The following is a 19,357-nucleotide window of genomic DNA, read 5'->3' as shown; positions in this document are numbered from 1 at the left end:
GAGGGGTGAATCAGTAACTTTTAAAACTTCAACAATTTCAGCTCTTGATTTAACCATTCAATTAGCATTCAATTCATCACATATAATATGATCTAATTGGATGCATAAGAAACTAAAAACATGGAAGCATTCATAACATTGCGACACAAAGATTTGGTGACCCAGAAATCTTCCAAAAGAAAGTAAAACTGGGGTGGGGATGATACCCACAACTTTGGCACTATAGTATAAAGTTAGCTTGTTAAAGCTTACATTGATCACTTCTGATGATCTACCCTATTAGGAGCAATGAAGACTTCTAGGTCTACCTTGTGAAAGGATTTACAAAAATACAATTAAGTATGCACTTGGTAAAGAAATTTACAAAAGACTGTTAGGTCTACCTTATGAAAGGATTTGACTGATCCACCTGTTAGGATGAAACAATAGATGATCTCTTATCTGCAACTTGGTTTGCTGAATGAGATTCCTTTAAATACTGATCACTTTGTTGTGATAGATATGTCTTTGTTGCTCCTTATACTACTGTAGCCTTTTCAATTTTCTCTTCCTATTCTTCTCTGATGATTACATTGATTTCACTCTCATTATTCTCATCATTTGGATATGATATGATACCTTACATATATATCAATCCAATTATACAAATTACAAAGTTGGCCACAATACAAGTTAACACAAATATTACAAAGTCAACCCACATGAAGACATTTGGGTTCTGAAGACTGACTTAGTGAGGTTCTGATACTTGGCATCCACTGTCAATGCTTGACATCATCATGCACTTGGTAGACGTAGAAGCTCGGTTTAAACTAATCACTTCCAAGTAGTCTTGAACTCGGTCTGCACTGGTGACTTGATAGATACTGTGAAACTCTTCATATAAACTAAGTCTCTTGATTTACATTGTATGACTCGGTAAACACTATTACTTCAAGCTCGATATAAATTGAGTCACTTGGTTAACACTGGAAAGCTCAGTTAACATTGGACTCACATCACATACACTATGAACTTAGTGAACATTGCACAACTCGGCTTGTACTGGTAAACTCAGCATACATTGAGATGCACGATTTATACTGCTAATCTTCACTGTAATTGTGACTGCTTGGTAACCACTGAGATTTGTCCAAAGGACTCGGTAGCAATTGTAGAACTCGGTGACAACTAAAATACTTAGCAAATACTGTGAGTTGTACAATGAGCTCGATAGCTATATATAATCTAAATAAGTGTGTGTCACTAATAACAAACTTGACTTGATAGCCGGTCAACAATCTCCCCCTTTGGCATTAGTGACAAAAACACTTGTCAGCCAAAACTAAATTCAAAAAGATTCATGAATACCTTTTATTCATCACTTGTGATACTGGCTTGGTAGAGTGTACTATTTTTGAGATTTTTCAAAATTGATTTTGTAAGGTATATGTTTGTACATGCTAAGATTTCTTCATATAACATACTATACAACTTTTTGCTATATACAATATATCTTTCTGTACATGACTCTCTCCCCCATTATTTTTACAACTTATTACATTTTCTCCCCCATAACATGTATCTTTCTCATATCTCCTATACATATCTCTCTCTCCCCCTACACATATATCTTTCTCCCCCTTTTTGACATTAATGCCAAAGATTTATTCTATTTATTTACATGTTAATCCCAAAATGAGATAGAAAACTTGAATGTACTTTGATAATTATTTCCAAGGTCTTGTCCCATTCCTCTTGCCAAACCTTACTCTTGTGAAGTGCAATTTGTACTTCTATTGAGAATTCTATCATATGGTCTGCAATGGAGAAGTTATTCTCATGGATGAGAGTTTTTGAATGTGTAATGTGCTTCTATAGTGCATCCATGTTGCGAAGAATCATATTTTGTATATCTACCAATGTAGATCTAATCCATGCTTCTTCTCTAAGCAATTCTACTTGCATATTTATCAAAAATCTTATCTTCTTAAAATGTACAGAGCTTGAACTAGGGTCAAGTTGCAACTGCTGAGCATTAGCCTTGAGATCTTCATCTATTTTGGACAATTTTTCCTTTATTTCCTTGGTAAAATTAGAAACATCACATAGCTTTCCAAAAAGTGATGACATATTTGTACAAGATGTTTCTAGAGAACCCAAAATTGTAGAAAGTTCTACTTGATAAATAGCCATTTGTTGAGCAATATGCTCCAATATTTTACTATCAAACTTATTTTCTGCCTTCTATACTAGTTTATCCTACCCATCAGTATCTTCATTAAACTTCTAAACTGCCTCTACTAATTGATGCAAAATTGGTTGTGAAGAATCAACCTCAATGCCTATGGCCTCTACCAAAATGTTCTTCGCATCCTTAATAATTTTGAATTCCTCATTTCTTTCCTCTCTTAATCTTTGTTGTTTAGCCTTCTTCTAGAGGAGTTCACCAAATGACTGCATTTGGTCTAGAGTGAGCTTGGAAATGTCCCAATTTGGGATTACAATTTCCTCATGTAAATCAATTTCTTCCTCCATCTCTTTTCCTTTACCCAAAAATTTTGTGTTCGGTTGAGCCTTGGGCTCAATTGTCCTTACACTTATTACTTGTATACCTGGAATAGAAACAATTGTAGAAATACCAGGACTAGCTGTAAAAACTGATATTGTACTTATTGAAGGAATATTGATAGAAATAGTTCAATAATCCAAAATTGATGTTCTCAAAGCTGATGTAGCCAAAATTGAAGTGCTCAAAGCTAGAGAAGTCAAAACTGAAGTACTCCACTTAGTAGATGAAGGAGGAATCTGCAGCCTAGTAGATGAAGTGGAAGTCCCTTCTGTTAGTGATGTGCTGAGCTAAGTAGGAGCAAAGAGTGATTGGACGATTGGATTGGTATTGGTGGCCACAATCAAACTTTTTGGGGCTATCTTCACACTTGAAGTTGTCACTGGTTTATTTGGAGAGTGAGGAAGTGAGGCAATGACTGCTGCAGCTATCTTAATTGGATCAATTTCCTCATTATCTGGCTTTGCCTTCTTAGTAGCCTCTTGTCCTTGATCCTCTTCATCTTCTTCATTGTCAAAAAGAGTAACTTCTTCAACATTCTCTTCTTCATATTTCTCCTTATCTTCTTCATCATTATCATCATTATCTTGGTTTATGTAACAGATAAATATTCTTCCAAGTGTTTTTTGCATTCTTCACAACATGCTCAGTTCCCTTAATCAAAACTAACAAGTATTAAGCTCTAGAGTCAATTTTCTTCATTTTTCTTCAACGACTCTTTTACCTCAGCATCTGATATGCTCGGTAATAGTTGCCTCAAGGTTTGCCCATATATGTCTTTGATACTTTGAATGGAAAAATCCCATCTTGGCTTTATCTTTTTCAATAACTCATTAGAAATTTGAGAAGCAAGATGGTCTAGTGAATATTTCCATTCACCCATCTTATTCATTACCAGGTCTTCAATTTTCTTCTGCTCCTCTGCTATCCTAATTTCATATTTTAATGATTTTAAATTTGTTATGCCTACTCCTACTTCTAGATCTTTTAGTCCATCTTGGAAGGTGGGTGGAGGTTTTCTAAATACAATGTCTCTTCCTTCCTTGTCAAACTTCTTCCTTGAAGATCTCCTTGTGAAAATTGTAGTGGATGGCTTTGCTAGCTTGGTAATAATTACCTTTCCTTTCTTCTTTAGTGGCTCTTCTTCCTCAGATTCATCATCCTCTACTTTCTCGTCTTCACCTTTTCCTTCGTTTAACAAAAGGGTTGAATTGGATTTCAGTTTTGCAATTCTTTTCTTCCCTTTGTTTATTGCCTAATGAAGTTTTATCTCAAGTTCAATCCTGGCTTTTGCTTCATCATATGTTCCAAAATATGTAGCCTTAGGATCAACTGGATCATTGATAAGGGCTTCAATTATATCTTTGGTTTTATCAATATTAACCTCATAACCAAGAGGTTTTACCCATGCAAATCTAGGCTTAACTACCTAAATGTACACTTTGTCGCTATCCACAATGAAACATACATCATCCTTATAATCCTCAACTAGTTTCTTGGGGATTTAGAACCTATTGTTCATTTTCTCTTTGAATGCATCAAAATAATTGTCCATAATACTACTATAATTCTAACCCATTTCTGCAATATACTCATTATCTAATAAAGCACAAGCACATCTTTTCTCCATACTACAGTGCCTTTAGAGGAAAATAATTTCTAAACATAAAAGAATAGACAAGTCAACAAGGAACCAAACTTACATGGGTTATTCTTTGAAGTTCTTATGCTTTCCATGTTCTTGTTGAATTGTCTCAGCAATAGCTCGACAAGGTCAAATGACAAGTTGTTCTTTACCACCTTGTATACCAAGTATACAGCTTCACATGACACACTATTCAACCTACTAGAGCTATAAATCTTATGTGCAATAATGTGAATACCAAAATTTAGTTCAATATTAGAAACACTGTTGATTTTCATTCCCCTGTCGTCCCATTCTGCTAGGGTTTTCTTTTCCAACTCTGCCTGACCTAGGGTTTTTGTTGTTTTGGCCTTGGCTAGCATTGGAAGGCCAACAATTTAATGAATCATCTTCTTTGTGATTAACACTGGTTGCTCCAACCACAATTGACCATTGTGCACCCAACTTAGGATAAACCTAATCCATTTAACTTGAGATTCATGGGGCATGTGAGGGATAAGAGTTAATCCTTTGGTTTCCAAGTGTTGGTTCTCAGGTTTCAAAACTCCATTAACACATAGCTGACCTAGGGTATCATCCATTTCCTATGTATCAATTTCTTGGATAGCACACTTTGAATGAGTTTGAATATCATTATTCAGAAGTACCTTGGGAGGAATTTGCAATTGCACTCCACTCGGATCTAGGGTTCTGATGACCATAGGAGTAAGCTTGAAATCAAGTGCTTTCCATTCCACTCCATCAACCAGCATGTTAGATCCTTGCTTGATCTTTCTGCTATTGGATGCCATCTTCTATCAGTAGGGTTTGAGGGAATTCAAAAACTTTTGCTGGAAATTCACTCAAATTGCTTGGAAGCTCTAAAGATCGCACTTTCACAATAGCACTCAAAATTTTACAGTAAGAAATGACTTTGATTTCATGCATTTTGTTAAAAAATTTCTATAAATGCTCAGTACAAAGGTAGGTCAATTGACATCACATTTACAAACTATCATCCACTATGCTTGTATTGAACACTCGGCAAAGTCTTCATGACTCAGTAATCATATGCATCTTTATCACTCTCGACCTAGCTCGATAAAATTTGTGATCCAACCTCACTTAGTAGAGAAGATAACTCAATAGACACTTGTACTCAGTGATCCCTTTGTATTTGGATGCTGATTTGGATGATTTTATTCTTTCAATTTGGAATTATTTTGGATGTCTTCTTTGATAGGCTGGTTCCAATTTCTCCTTAGAGAACTTAAGTAGAAATGGTGGAGTCACCCAATTTGTGAGTGACTTGATGACCATTTCTTGGACTTGTATCCTCGGTAGCTGCCTCATCTATTTTTGTATATTATCTACTTTTGCCTTTTTTTCATCTTTAATTCTATTAGTATTCATGTAGTTTTTGGCAAAATGACCAAGTTCTATATAAATGAAACATCTTTTAGTAGTATCTCTTTTCCTCATATGATGTTTAACACAATTCATACCAATGTGTCCAAATTCTCCATAGTAATGACATCTACACCAAGTGTTGTAGTCCCAACCAAATATGGCTTTCACAATTTGCTTTGCTGGATTCAATATCTTGGTTTTTCAGTCTAATGACTTGTGTTCATGTTTCTTACATTTGTGACATTTTCCTTCAAATCTTGGTTTCTCTTTGCATTCATTAGCCTTATGACCATATTGATTGCAATTGTAGCACTTTCCACTGAATTTTGCTTTTCCAATGCTTGAGCATTTGGTTAAAGTATGATCTATCTTACCACAGTGGTTGCAACTAGGTTTTTTATTCTTTTGAGCTCCTTGCTTGGATGATTCTCCTTCTTCTATATATCCAATTCCTACTTTTTCTTTTTTTTTGTAGATGTTTTTCTCATTCAATTGATTCATGTCTACTTGGGATTTCATTATTCTTCCATTGACTTGCTTCTTAGAGTTCAGATCATTCTGTAATCTTTCATTGATTTGCCTTTCAAAATTTTGATCATTCATCATTCTTTCATTGATTTTCCTTTCACAGTTTAGATCATTCCTCATTCTTTCATTTTCAAATCTTAGGCTTATGATTTCCTCATTTGCATTGGAGAGCTGATCAATAAGGTTTGCTTACTGAAGGCATTGGTTTTGAATTTCATTGTTCCTTCCATCTATCTCTTCTTTTAGCTTGTTTCTCTATTCCATGACTTCACATAACCTTACTGACTGAATTTTTGTTCTCTTCTTAGTTTTCTTACTTCTTCTTGTAGGGATCCATTCTTTTCTAGGAGTTCTTTGATTGCTTCATTGGCTTCATCTGAATTGCTTGAATGAAGGTCTTCAATTCTTTCTTCAATATAGAGATGATCATTCATTTGAATTGCAAGTTCTTTTCTTCTTTTCAAGGATTAAGAGAGTTGCTCCTTTGCTTTCTTGAGTTGGACAATGGCCATTTCTAAATCTAGCTTCTCATTATCAATAGCTTTGTCAAGTCTGAATATCTCCATAGCCTTGATCTTTACTCAAGTTGTTAAGCTTTCTCTTCAAAACCACAATGCTCTAATACCAATTGTTGGAAATATTCAAGACTATGCTAAGTTACTAAGAGGGGAGGGGTGAATCAATAACTTATAAAACTTTAACAATTTTAGCTCTTGATTTAATCATTCAATTAGCATTTAATTCATCACATATAATCTAATCTAATTGCATGCATAAGAAACTGAAAACATGGAAGCATTCATAAAATTGTGACACAAAGATTTGGTGACCCAAAAACCTTCCAAAAGAAAGTAAAACTAGGGTGGGGATGATACCCACAACTCTAGTACTGCAGTATAAAATTAGCCTGTTAAAGCTTACATTGATTACTTTTGATGATTTTCCCTATTAGGAGCAATGAGGATTGCTAGGTCCACCTTGTGAAAGGATTTACAAACATACAATTAAGTATGCACTCGATAAAGAGATTTACAAAAGATTGTTAGGTCTACCTTGTGAAAGGATTTGACTGATCCATCTGTTAGGATGAAATAGTGGATGATATCTGATCTGCAACTTGGTTTGTTGAATGATATTCCTTTAAGTAATAATCACCTTGCTATGATAGATATATCTTTGTTGCTCCTTATACTATTGTAGCCTTTTCAATTTTCTCTTCTTGTTCTTCTCTGATGATTACATTGATTTCACTCTCATTCTTCTCATCATCTGGATATGATATGATACCTTACATATATATCAATCCAATTATACAAATTACAAAATCAACCACAATACAAGTTAACACAAATATTACTAAGTCAATCCACATGAAGACATTTGAGTTCTGAAGACTGACTTAGTGAGGTTTTGATACTCAGCATTGTCATGCACTTGGTAGATGTAGAAGCTTGGTCCATACTGATCACTTCCAAGTAGTCTTGAACTTAGTTTGTACTACTGACTCGGTAAATACTGTGAAACTCGTCATATAAATTTATCTCTTGATTTACATTTTATGACTCGGTAAACACTATTACTTCGCACTCGGTATAAATTGAGTCACTTGGTTAACACTGGACTTGCATCACATACACTAAAAACTTGGTGAACATTGCACAACTCGGCTTGCACTGGTAAACTCAACATACACTATGATGCATGGTTTATACTGCTGATCTTCACTGTAACTGTGACTTCTCGGTAACCACTGAGATTTGTCCAAAGGACTCAGTGGCAACTCTAAAACTCAGTGACAACTAAAATACTTGGCAAACACTATAAACTATACAATGAGCTCGGTACCTATATACAATCTGAATAAGTGTGTGTCACTAATAACAAACTTGACTTGATATGTCAACAATTTGACCTTTTTCTTCTTCTCTTTAGGTTCTTTTAATAAAAGTTTCACTTTGAAAGAAGATTCAACATTCTTAGATTTTTTTAATATCAAAATTAGAGAGTTCAAAGGCAGTGAGCCTACCTATCAATCCTTCAATGGTGAGATCATTACTAGGTGTGCACCTCAATTCTTTTATGGAAGAGACTCTAATAGCATAGATGGGTAGCAAGGTTCTCAATACTTTGTTGATCACAATCTCATCTTCAATCTTACCAGTTGCTCCTCTAATAGAATTGACTACTTCTTTAACTCTAGTATAGTATTAAACTATATTATCACCTTCTTTCATTCTCATATCATCAAACTTATCTTTAAGAATTTTAGATTTGGCTCTTAGTACATTTTTGTCTTCTCCATAGATCTTGTCTATACTATCCCACATCTTCTTAGCAATATCACATTCCTTAATGTCATCAAACTCGGTGTATCTTAAGGTAGATACAATCTCCAACATTTCTTGATTGTGTTCTTTCTTCTTCTTTAGATCCTCAACAATTAGGGCTTTAACAGGGCCAACATGCTCAGTAATGATAGTAGATTGTGCATGGTCTCCAAGACCTCCCAGGTGTAGGTTCATCAAACTTTTCCATGCAAGAAAGTCCTCCTTGTTGAGTTTGGGTACCTCTCTTTTGGACATCTTGATCTTTTGCTTCTAGTACCTTAAAACTAGTCTTTTTAAGAACTATGGCACTTTGATACCAATTGTTGGAATTCTTTAGAATAACTAAGAGGGGCATGAATCAGTTATCCAAGGGCTAGATATACAAATAATAATTTTCAATGCTTAGTAGACCCATATCCACTAAGCCTTATCATGCATGCATCCATTAGATCATACAATACTTAAACTTTGTAGTTTACTATCCTAGGTCAAAACAACTTTGCATAAATGTAAACATGAAACAACATAAGAATATTCACACAATTTGACACAAGGATTTTATGTAGAACCCCAATTTGGGAAAAACCACCATAACATGTTACATGCTACTAATTCTCACTCTTCTAAAGTGATGCCCTATGAAAGGTCGACCCTGCTAAAGGTTACAATACACACTGTTAAATGTGAGTTGGTTAAAGGATTTCAATCACCTTATTAGGAGTGAGCCTTGTTAGAGGACTTTAGACCATTCTATTAGAATGTCACCTAGTTAAAGGATTTACAAATAACTATTAGGTCAACCTTAATCCAAATGATTTAACCTAAATTGATACAATGATTAGAATGTAATAGTAAGGCTTGAATTGATAGCAAATTACAACTCACTTGCAGATTAAAGATCTCTATTTAATTCCTCCATTCTGCTTGGCATTCGCACACTTTAACTCCGATAGCTTGTTCAACCTTCAAGAAGTCATACTCTTAAGCCTTCTTGCTTTGCATACCAATTTTAGTCACTTCTGTTTGGCCACAGAATGAAGCAATATCATAAACTCCTTGTCTTCTTTAGGTTCTTGCACATGAAAACCTTTTCTTTTGACTAGCTATCTCTAGAAATAGAGAATTAAGAGAATTAAGATCTTTTTCCACTTAACCATAGTCATCCATTCTAGGATTAGGTAGGATACAATGAATCTTCCACTTTTCCATTTGGTTACTCTAGAAACTTCTACAATCTTCCTTAAATTTGCCTCAAAATGGTTTACCTTGAATTTAGTGCCACCAGCTCAGCATAGTTATGTTCCACATGCTTCAAAATATTGAAGAAAACAAAATAGTCAGCTCAGATTTGTCAAATCTTTGATTTAACACATTTATTAGCACTCAACATCAATATGTTGTCAATTGACATCTATATTGTTCTTTCACTCAGCCAACATTAGTTCACTCAACAAACACTAAATTTTACTGATGCTCAACATCAACTAAACTATACTCGGCATATACTAACAATCACTTGGCTTGAACTACTTTTCATCTTTTTTAGGCACCTCTTGATTTTCACTCGGCTTCCACTAATTTATGTTTGGCTTGCACAGACTGCTTGGCAAGGCTTGGTAGAAACTTTTCATAATTGATCTTCTTACAGTCTTAACTTGAGTAATCTTTCATTTTAGACTTTAAGTAGATAAACAATACACTATAGTATCAATGCCTTACTTGGTCTTAGTGTTTCTTTTACATACCAAATAACTCAACCTCTCTCTAGGTGCTATTGTAATCTCCTCTTTTCAAATCCTCCTCATCAATCAACTAAATGATAGCTTTCAAACCAATACACAATTGTCTCACCAAAAGATAGTAGATTTGCCATCATTAACAAAATAATGATTGTTCCATTATAGTTTTTTCACTTCAAAACAATCTTATATCAACAATGATTTGCATCAAGTAACTGATTTATCATATCATAGTGATTCTAAACCAATCTCATGATTTCTTCATCTTTTTCATCCAACCTTGCATTGATATATATTTTATCATCTTCAATCATTCCTTTCTTACCCTAACCTTATCTCTTATGTTCCAATACTTCACAAATGCTCATGGATTGCACTTCTTTCTCTCTTGTCAGTGATTTCATCTACTCGATTAGGTTGTGGTTGTTCTCCATCATATCAGCTATGATAGCCTTAGATTCATTAGACATATTTCTATCAAATAGTTCCTCAAGCACTTCTTCCTGATATGTCATGTCATTCATTTGGTGTGCAATTTCCTTCCTTAAGTTCAATGAATGGTTCAAATTTTCTCTCATCTCGTTTGTCTGATTTAGGGTCATCCTTAACTCTAGCTTATGATTCTCAATAGTCTTATCAAGCCTAATTTTTTCATGTTTTAGATCTTTTTTATGAAGTGGTAAAACCCCTTAACAAGAGAACTAGCTCTTTTACAAATTTTTGGAATATGTAGGAAAGGAAAGAAGCTAAGCGAGGGGCCAGTGAATTAGTATCCTTTAAAACTTTATGCCATTTCAATTTTGATTATCTCTTTGTACTTTATCCACTCAGTAAACTGCACAAATACAAAAATGAAAGTAAATGCAACTAATCTACTTAAACATATGCATGTAAATATAAATCATAACACCATAACACATGACAGAGATTTAGTCGCATAGAAACCTTGGTTAGAGGGAAAATTGCGGTGGGGATGATACCCACAAATCCTTCACTACTACAATAAGAGATTTCCTTATTAGGGTTGCAATGTTTCTCACTTATGGTAACTTACTTTATTAGGACTGATACACCATATTTGTAAAGATCCACCTTTCTCAAGGATTTTACTACCAAAAACAATATGTGTTCTTGGTTAAGAGATTTACAACCAGATTGTTGAGTCTACCTTGTTAAAGTTGGATTTATTTGCTACAATGGTGAGAAAATAGTAGTGAATATGATATGCTTGAATGCAACTTACTTTTTCTTATTTAGATCTCTGATATGGTCAATTACTTATCACCTACAATGACTAATATAAAAAATCCTTCCTTTGCTACTTGAAACTATGATCTACAATAGAAAAAACTCCTCATTCCTCTAAAACATCCCTCTCACACCTTCAATAATAGCAGCTTTAATAGCTCAATTAAAAAATTTGAACTATTCTTTGTAGCTCATTAAATATAAAAACTTTTTCCTCTTTTGAAACTTGACCTAATTAGGGTTTAGGATTTTTTTATATTTCATTCTTGATCTAAACCAATGATATAGAATCACCCTTTCCATTATATTCTCCTTTTTGTATTTTATTGGTCCTCATTCTTCCTTGGAATCACACGTCTCTATTACAAATAAATATTACTAAATAGTTTCCTCAATCTGTACAAATACATTTTCCTACTGAATGGAATTGAAATTCATAGTAATATGTACTATTTCAAACTTTTAGGTGTTCCTTGTGTAACTCATTGAATACACTTTTCACACTTGATAGATTTGTTGTCATTTGGTGTTGTCATGACTTGGTTTGTAATGATCCCATCTTTTTGTCCTTCACGTTCTCCAAAGTCTAAGTGGAGGATAAGAAAAAATTAAATTAATTTCTTATAAAGTCATTAAATAAATTAAAATTAAAAGGTGGCTTTATATTTAATTAATTTAATTAATTATTGTATTACAAAGGAGGTGCGTCTAGAGTGTGTATTAATTATTGGAAAGGTGGAAGCCTCTAGAAGCACAATTAATTATTGCAAGAGAGGAGTTTCTAGAGAGTGCATTAATTATTGGAAGGGGGAAGCTTCTAGCACTTGCAATTAATTAATGTTTTAGTTCTTTCTATAAGGGTGAAGGAATAGGATAAATAGGGGTGAGAGTCTCATTGTTTAGCATGGGGGATTATTGTATCGAATGATTATGACTTGCATTTGATAATAGCTTAGATGTGTGAATCACACTCTTTTTTGGCAATAGGGGACGTTCATTCTCTGTTGTAACATTCTAGACGTCATTCCCTTAGGGTTTGGCCTTTGGAATACATCTCTTTGTACTTGATTGCAACATTTTTAGAATTAATATAATTTCAGCAATTGGTTCAGCTTTTGGGCATTCCTGGGTGTCCATTACAGTGGTATCAGAGCTTGCTTACAGGGCACTGAATAAGAAAATAATTTAAAATAGGTATCCCATTCCTAGGATTGATGAGCTGATTGATGAGTTGCATGGGGCATGCTTCTTCACCAAAATTGATTTGCGATCCGGATACCATCATATCAGGATGAGAGCAAAGGACGTTGAGAAAATAGCCTTCTGATGTCACTATGGCCACTTTGAGTTCATGGTTATGCCATTTGGTCTAACCAATGCACCTGCTACATTTCAAAGTTGTATGAACCAGGTATTCAGGAAGCAGCTGAGGAGATTTGTCTTGATCTTCTTTGATGACATCTTGGTCTTCAGTAAGACCTAGGAGGAGCACTTACATCATCTGGAGGAGGTGTTATCTATTCTGGAGAGAGAGTCATTGTATGCCAAGGAATCTAAATGTGAGTTTGGCATGACTGAGCTCCTTTACCTGGGGCATATCATTAGTGCAGATGGCATTCGGGTTGATCCCAAAAAGATTAGAGCTATTGTAGAGTGGCCTACTCCCACAAACCTTACACAGCTTAAAGGATTCTTTGGTTTATGTGGTTTTTATAGGAGGTTTGTTAAGGGATTCTCATAGATTGCTACACCCTTGACAGATCTTACCAGGAAAGTAGCCTTCGTGTGGATAGGGGCAACACAGAGGTGTTTTGAGCATTTCAAGCAGGTAATGTCTTCATGTCCAGTTCTAGCTCTACCGAATTTCACGAAGCCTTTTGAGCTTCATTGTGATGCATCAGGTGATGGGATTGGAGTAGTATTGATGCAGGAGAAGCATCCCATTGCATTCGAGAGTAGGAAGCTCCAAGGAGTTGAGAAAAGTTATTCTGTCTATGACCGAGAGATGTTGGCCATAATGCATGCATTGGCCAAATTTTGATCATATTTGGTAGGTGGAAATTTTGTGATCAAGACTGATCACAACAGTATTAAATACTTCATGAGCCAGCGTGATCTTAATGACCAGCAACAAAAATGGGTGACTAAATTGCAGGCTTATGACTTTGACATAGAGTTTGTCAAAGGTAAGAAAAATGTGGTGGCTGATGCCTTATCTCGGAGACCTCACTTATGTGCTCTAGCAGAGATTTCAGGAGATTGGAGAGATCAGATTCTAGCAGAGTATGTTGGAGATGCTTGGGCTTCTGGATTGATTTCAGGTACCATACAAGATGATCGCTATGAGGTGATAGATGGATTGATCAGAGTTCAGGAGAGGGTTTATTTGATTCCGTCATCACATTTGAGAGAGGCAATACTGAAGGCATTTCATGATGCACCCACAACTGGACATCCGGGGGTCTTCAAGACCTACAGGTAGATCCAAGAGCAGTTTTCATGGAAAGGGCTCAAGGATGATGTTCAGAGGTATGTCAGGGAGTATGTGGTTTTTCAACAGAATAAGGGAGAGTACACATTTCCTGCAGGTTTATTACAGCCCTTGCCCATTCCTGATAGGAAATGGGAAAGTATTTCGATGGACTTCATCACTGGTTTACCATGAGTGCAGGGAAGGGATTGCATCTATGTGGTGGTGGACCGCTTGACGAAGTTTGCTCACTTCTTTGCTATTTCGTCCACTTACACAGCAGCACAGGTGGCAGATCTTTTCTTTAAAGAGATATTCAAGTTACATGGGCTGCCCAGATTCATTGTCAGGGATCGGGATAGTAAGTTTATGAGTGTTTTTTGGCAAGAGTTGTTTAGGTTGTGTGGTACAGATCTTACACCTAGCACTAGCTATCATCCGCAAACAGATGGGCAAACAGAGATTGTGAATAAATGGGTGAAAGGATATTTGAGGAACTATGTAACTACACAACAAAAGGCTTGGATTAGATGGTTGCATATGGGAGAGTATTGTTATAACACCACTTATCATATGTCCATCAAGATGACTCCTTTCATGGCACTCTATGGTTATGAAGCACCTAGCTTCATGGATTTAGTTTTGGGGGACAGTAGAGTGCCCAAAGCCAAAAACTTATTGTAGGATAGTCAGGACATCTTGAAAGTGCTCAAAGAGAATATACAACAGGCCCAAAATCAACAAAAATTGTATGCTGATCAGCACCGAATAGAGCGTAGCTTCGAGGTAGGGGATATGGTTTACTTGAGGCTACAACCATATAGACAGTCATCGCTCAAGAAGAGCGGAGCTGAAAAGTTGAAACCTAGATTTTATGGTCCCTACAGGGTGATTCGCAAAGTGGGCAAAGTTGCCTATGAGCTTGAGCTTCCAGAGGGCAATCGAGTGCACAATGTGTTTCATGTGTTTAGGCTTAAGAAATCCATTGGTCAGAGTGTAGTGCCTTCTGCAGATTTACCCCCTTTGGATGAGGAGGGGAAGCTTGTGTTAGTACCTGAGGCTATTCTAGATACCAGAGAGAGGAAGCTTAGAAACAGGATAGTGAAGGAGTATTTGGTCAGATGGAAAGACCTGCCGGAGGAAGATTCTACATGGGAGAGTGAGCAGGTTATTCAGCAGGCTGGACTGAGATTGCTTGAGGACAAGCAATTTCAAGGGGGGCGGACTGTAATGTCCCCATTTTAGCAGTTGACCGAGTGTGTGTGCGTTAGCCTTGTTCTACATGGTCCCGAGGGCTAACGAAGGGTTTAATGGGATCTTGGAGTGTTTTGGCCTAGTCATTTACAGTTTGGGCCAAAACGAAGTTGATTTACTCAGTTTCAGGCATACTTACTATTTTTAGTAAGTCGGCAGGACATAGTGCAGGTCAATTTTGGTGATTGGATTCGATACTCCTCGGTGAGAGCTTTTCGATGAGCTATCACTCGCATTATTCGGAGTTCGATTGCTAATACATTTTAATGCCTGAAGTTTTATTAAAGTAATGTCTAATTTAATTGTAAAATATTAAAGTGTTACTTTAATATTTATTTTATGGTGATGTGTACCCAAGGGAGACATAAGGGGTATTTTAATATATGTTTTATATTACACATCTTTTATCCCACATTGCCCATATGAGTTGAGCGGACCCGTGGGAATAGAATAAAAGGAAGCATTTGTGGCTTCATTAAACAGGTTGAATATGAGAAGAAATTGGTGTGTGAGTTGCAGCTTTGTTCTTGGGATTTGAGGATGTCTATCCTCTCTTGTAACATTCTAGACGTCATTCCCTTGGGGTTTGGCCTTTGGAATTCTTTCTTATTGGCTTTATTATCAGGCAGTTTAGTTGCATTTCCAGCTACAGGCAGATTTGATATTTTGCTCATATCTTCTTCACTACTTGTCCGATGCTTATGCCGCTTGGAGGGAATGGTATTATGAAGGTAGTGGACTGATTGGAGGACAAAGTATTGTAGCAGCAAGTTCGTAAGCATGGGCTGCAGTATTATGACAATATTGCTGAAATAATTAGTGAGTTGATAAATCTGCCATGTATTTGGTTTTATGAATTCTGAAAATAACATTTTATTAGCAGCAGTTCATTTCCACTTTGCATATTATTGTAGTTTCTTTCTTGTTTATGTTGTATGATACCAATTCCATGCACGAAACACAACAAACAAATAAACGTTTGATTTTCGGAGTTATAAGGGGTTTTTGAATGCAAATTGTTTGACATAATTCCTTTCAGCAATTTGGTTTAGTTTTTTGGGACATTCAGGGGTGTCCATTACAGTGGTATCAAAGCTTGCTTACAAAGTGTTTCACGAAGTTATAACCAGTGGGTGTCCACTACAGTGGTATCAGAGCTATAAGTCCTACCATCCTGTGGAGATCATATAGATAGCCGGATAAAGATGTATATTAGTCCAGATCAAGATGTGATGTTTAGACAATTATTGGGTACATTAGAGAAGGGGCAATGTATGCAACAAGAGCAGAATAGGCGAATGGATATGATGTTGCAACTTATGGCTAGAAAGATGGGCATCAACATTGATGATTTGTACGTTGCTCCAGAGCAGAAGGTAGTCAATTTCTCAGGTGGGATCGAGACACGTATAGAGCCAGCCAGCTATGATGTTGGTGATGTGGGCATTTCGGCAGAGTCAGTAGAGACATGTGTGCAAAGTCAGGAGACCACATATTAAGCCTTGTCAGGGGATGATGACGTAGCAATAGTGGAATTAGGAGAATGCGAGGATACTATCATATCAGCAGCCACTTCTATGTCAGTTGAAGCATCCAATGAGGAGTTTAATGGTATAAATGCAGTGGTTGATGTATTTTCTAATGAAGCCACACATGTTAATGATTATGAGTTTTCATCAACTACAAATTCAGTTCAGTTTTTTGTTGCAGCAGATAATGTTGTTCCTATGTCCATATATTTCGATGCGGCAACACCTATTGTTGATACAGTTAGCATGAGTACATATGGTTCACCTACAACTACATCTTTTTCAATGCATGATGGTGATAATATGCATTCCAGTCCAATATATATTATGTGGATGGATAAAGGGAAGAAGATGTTTCATAGATCTTCTATGGAGTTGCCTTATGGTGACATTCTAGGCTACAGGCTATAGTTTTGAATGCTAGGCTACAGGGGTTGGTCCTGATGATGCGGGTTTGCAGTTGGTTTAACTTCCATATGGATATCACATATTGGGATCCAGGTGGAGGTTGGAGTCCATTATGTTAGTTAATTGCTTGAGGACAAGCAATTTCAAGGAGGGCGGATTTGTAATGATCCCATCTTTTTGGCCTTCACGTTCTCCAAAGTCTAAGTGGAGGATAAGAAAAAATTAAATTAATTTCTTATAAAGTCATTAAATAAATTAAAATTAAAAGGTGGCTTTATATTTAATTTATTTAATTAATTATTGTATTACAAAGGAGATGCGTCTAGAGTGTGTATTAATTATTGGAAAGGTGGAAGCCTCTAGAAGCATAATTAATTATTGCAAGAGAGGAGTTTCTAGAGAGTGCATTAATTATTGGAAGGGGGAAGCTTCTAGCACTTGCAATTAATTAATGTTTTAGTTCTTTCTAGAAGGGTGAAGGAATAGGATAAATAGGGGTGAGATCTCATTGTTTAGCATGGGGGATTATTGTATCGAATGATTATGACTTGCATTTGATAACAGCTTGGATGTGTGAATCACACTCTTTTTTGGTAATAGGGGACGTTCATTCTCTGTTGTAACATTCTAGACGTCATTCCCTTAGGGTTTGGCCTTTGGAATACATCTCTTTGTACTTGATTGCAACATTTTTAGAATTAATATAATTTCAACAGTTGGTTCAGCTTTTGGGCATTCCTGGGTGTCCATTACATGGTTGAACTTGTTTGGATTGGGTAAGCTTTTGCTCAGTAAACATATATTTTCTTAGTGTACATAGAACTCAATTATTACTATCTCATACTTATGCTCATGTTTTTCCTTAAATCAGTTAATACTGTGGCTAGGTAACTTCATTCATTGAATATGCTTTTTTCACTAATGACAATAATGAATGTGAATGGGAGTAATAGAAATCTCCCTTCACTCCCGAGGTAGAAATTTTTGACTTTGAAGGTATGGAAAATCATCTTGACTCAATTAACTTTAAAGATGAAAGTCCCCAAATTTTCTTACAACTAGAATATGAGTTTATTGATTTTATGCTAGAAATTGATGAAGACGACTCTTTATATTTTAAAAAAATTAGAATGAAAGCTCTATTGACTCATCTAATTTTGATGATGGAAGAGTGATTTATGAAAGTTTTTTTTTTAAAGTAAATTGTGTTATAAATCAGGTTAAATCATGCTCTAGTAAAGATTTCTCCAATTCTAAAAATTTAATTGGAAGAGAGCATTTTAAATTAGACCTAATGTATGATGATAACCACCTTGACAAAAAAATTTTTCTCTCAAAAATGTTAGACAACTTGCATGATACCTCTTGCTACGAGGAGGAGATCATATATCACTTTTTATCATTCCTTAGACAAGAATATTTCAGCCCAATGCACGTGGTACTAATTTCCTTCAGGTTTTAAACATTGATAAAGAATTTTTAGATCTAGTTTCTACTAAGGGTGATGATGTTTTTCTAATAAGGTTGGACCCTATGATTTATGAATTCATCCATAGTGAAAAAATTGAAAGCTATTTTTTAAAAAATGGTCATTTTGATAAAAGCATTGAATATTTTGCAGTATGTTCTTTGGAGCTTCTTAGGTGCTTTTCTTTTTAGCATGAAGTTATAAACCATCTAAGGAGTGTTGTATAGGAAGCCTTTGAAGAATCATAAATTTGTGATGAGATTTGACTCTTTGGGAATAGTTGTTTGGTCACTAAATCTTTTCTGACTATCAGTTTAGCATTCAACAGTGAAGAAGGCACCATAAGGCAACAATGTTGGGTCATTCCACTGGAGTACAATCTATTAATCCAAAAAGGCTCATACTTTCTTTTCTATTTAATGGATATGCGTGATTTTTCCTTATACCCTCTTTTAATGGTGGGGTTTTTCCAACTAGTATATATCTTGTGAATAACTTTTGGGTTTGGTCTTTTGTGGTGGTTAGTTTAGTTCCCAACTTTTGGTAGTGCTTTAGTCTAGGTGTTTTGGTGGTCCAACCTTCTTTTGCTTCCAATTTTCATCTCCATTTTCCTTTCTCCCCTCCACCCATCTACAAGAAACTCCTTGTACTCCATTCTCCTATGACTCTATTTCCCAATGATTCCTGGCACTCCTTTCTTTTGACTAGAGATGCTTGAGTTATTTGCATTTGCATCAAAAAAGAAGTCCCCTAGTAGAGCCTATGTTAGCCTACATATCAACTATGATCTTAAAGATTTTCAAA

This window comes from Cupressus sempervirens, chromosome 1 (genome assembly GCF_028749045.1).
Source record: "Cupressus sempervirens isolate cs-2001-9-10 chromosome 1, ASM2874904v1, whole genome shotgun sequence".
In the NCBI taxonomy this organism is placed as follows: domain Eukaryota; kingdom Viridiplantae; phylum Streptophyta; class Pinopsida; order Cupressales; family Cupressaceae; genus Cupressus; species Cupressus sempervirens.
Note: the sequence above shows the minus strand (reverse complement) of the source record.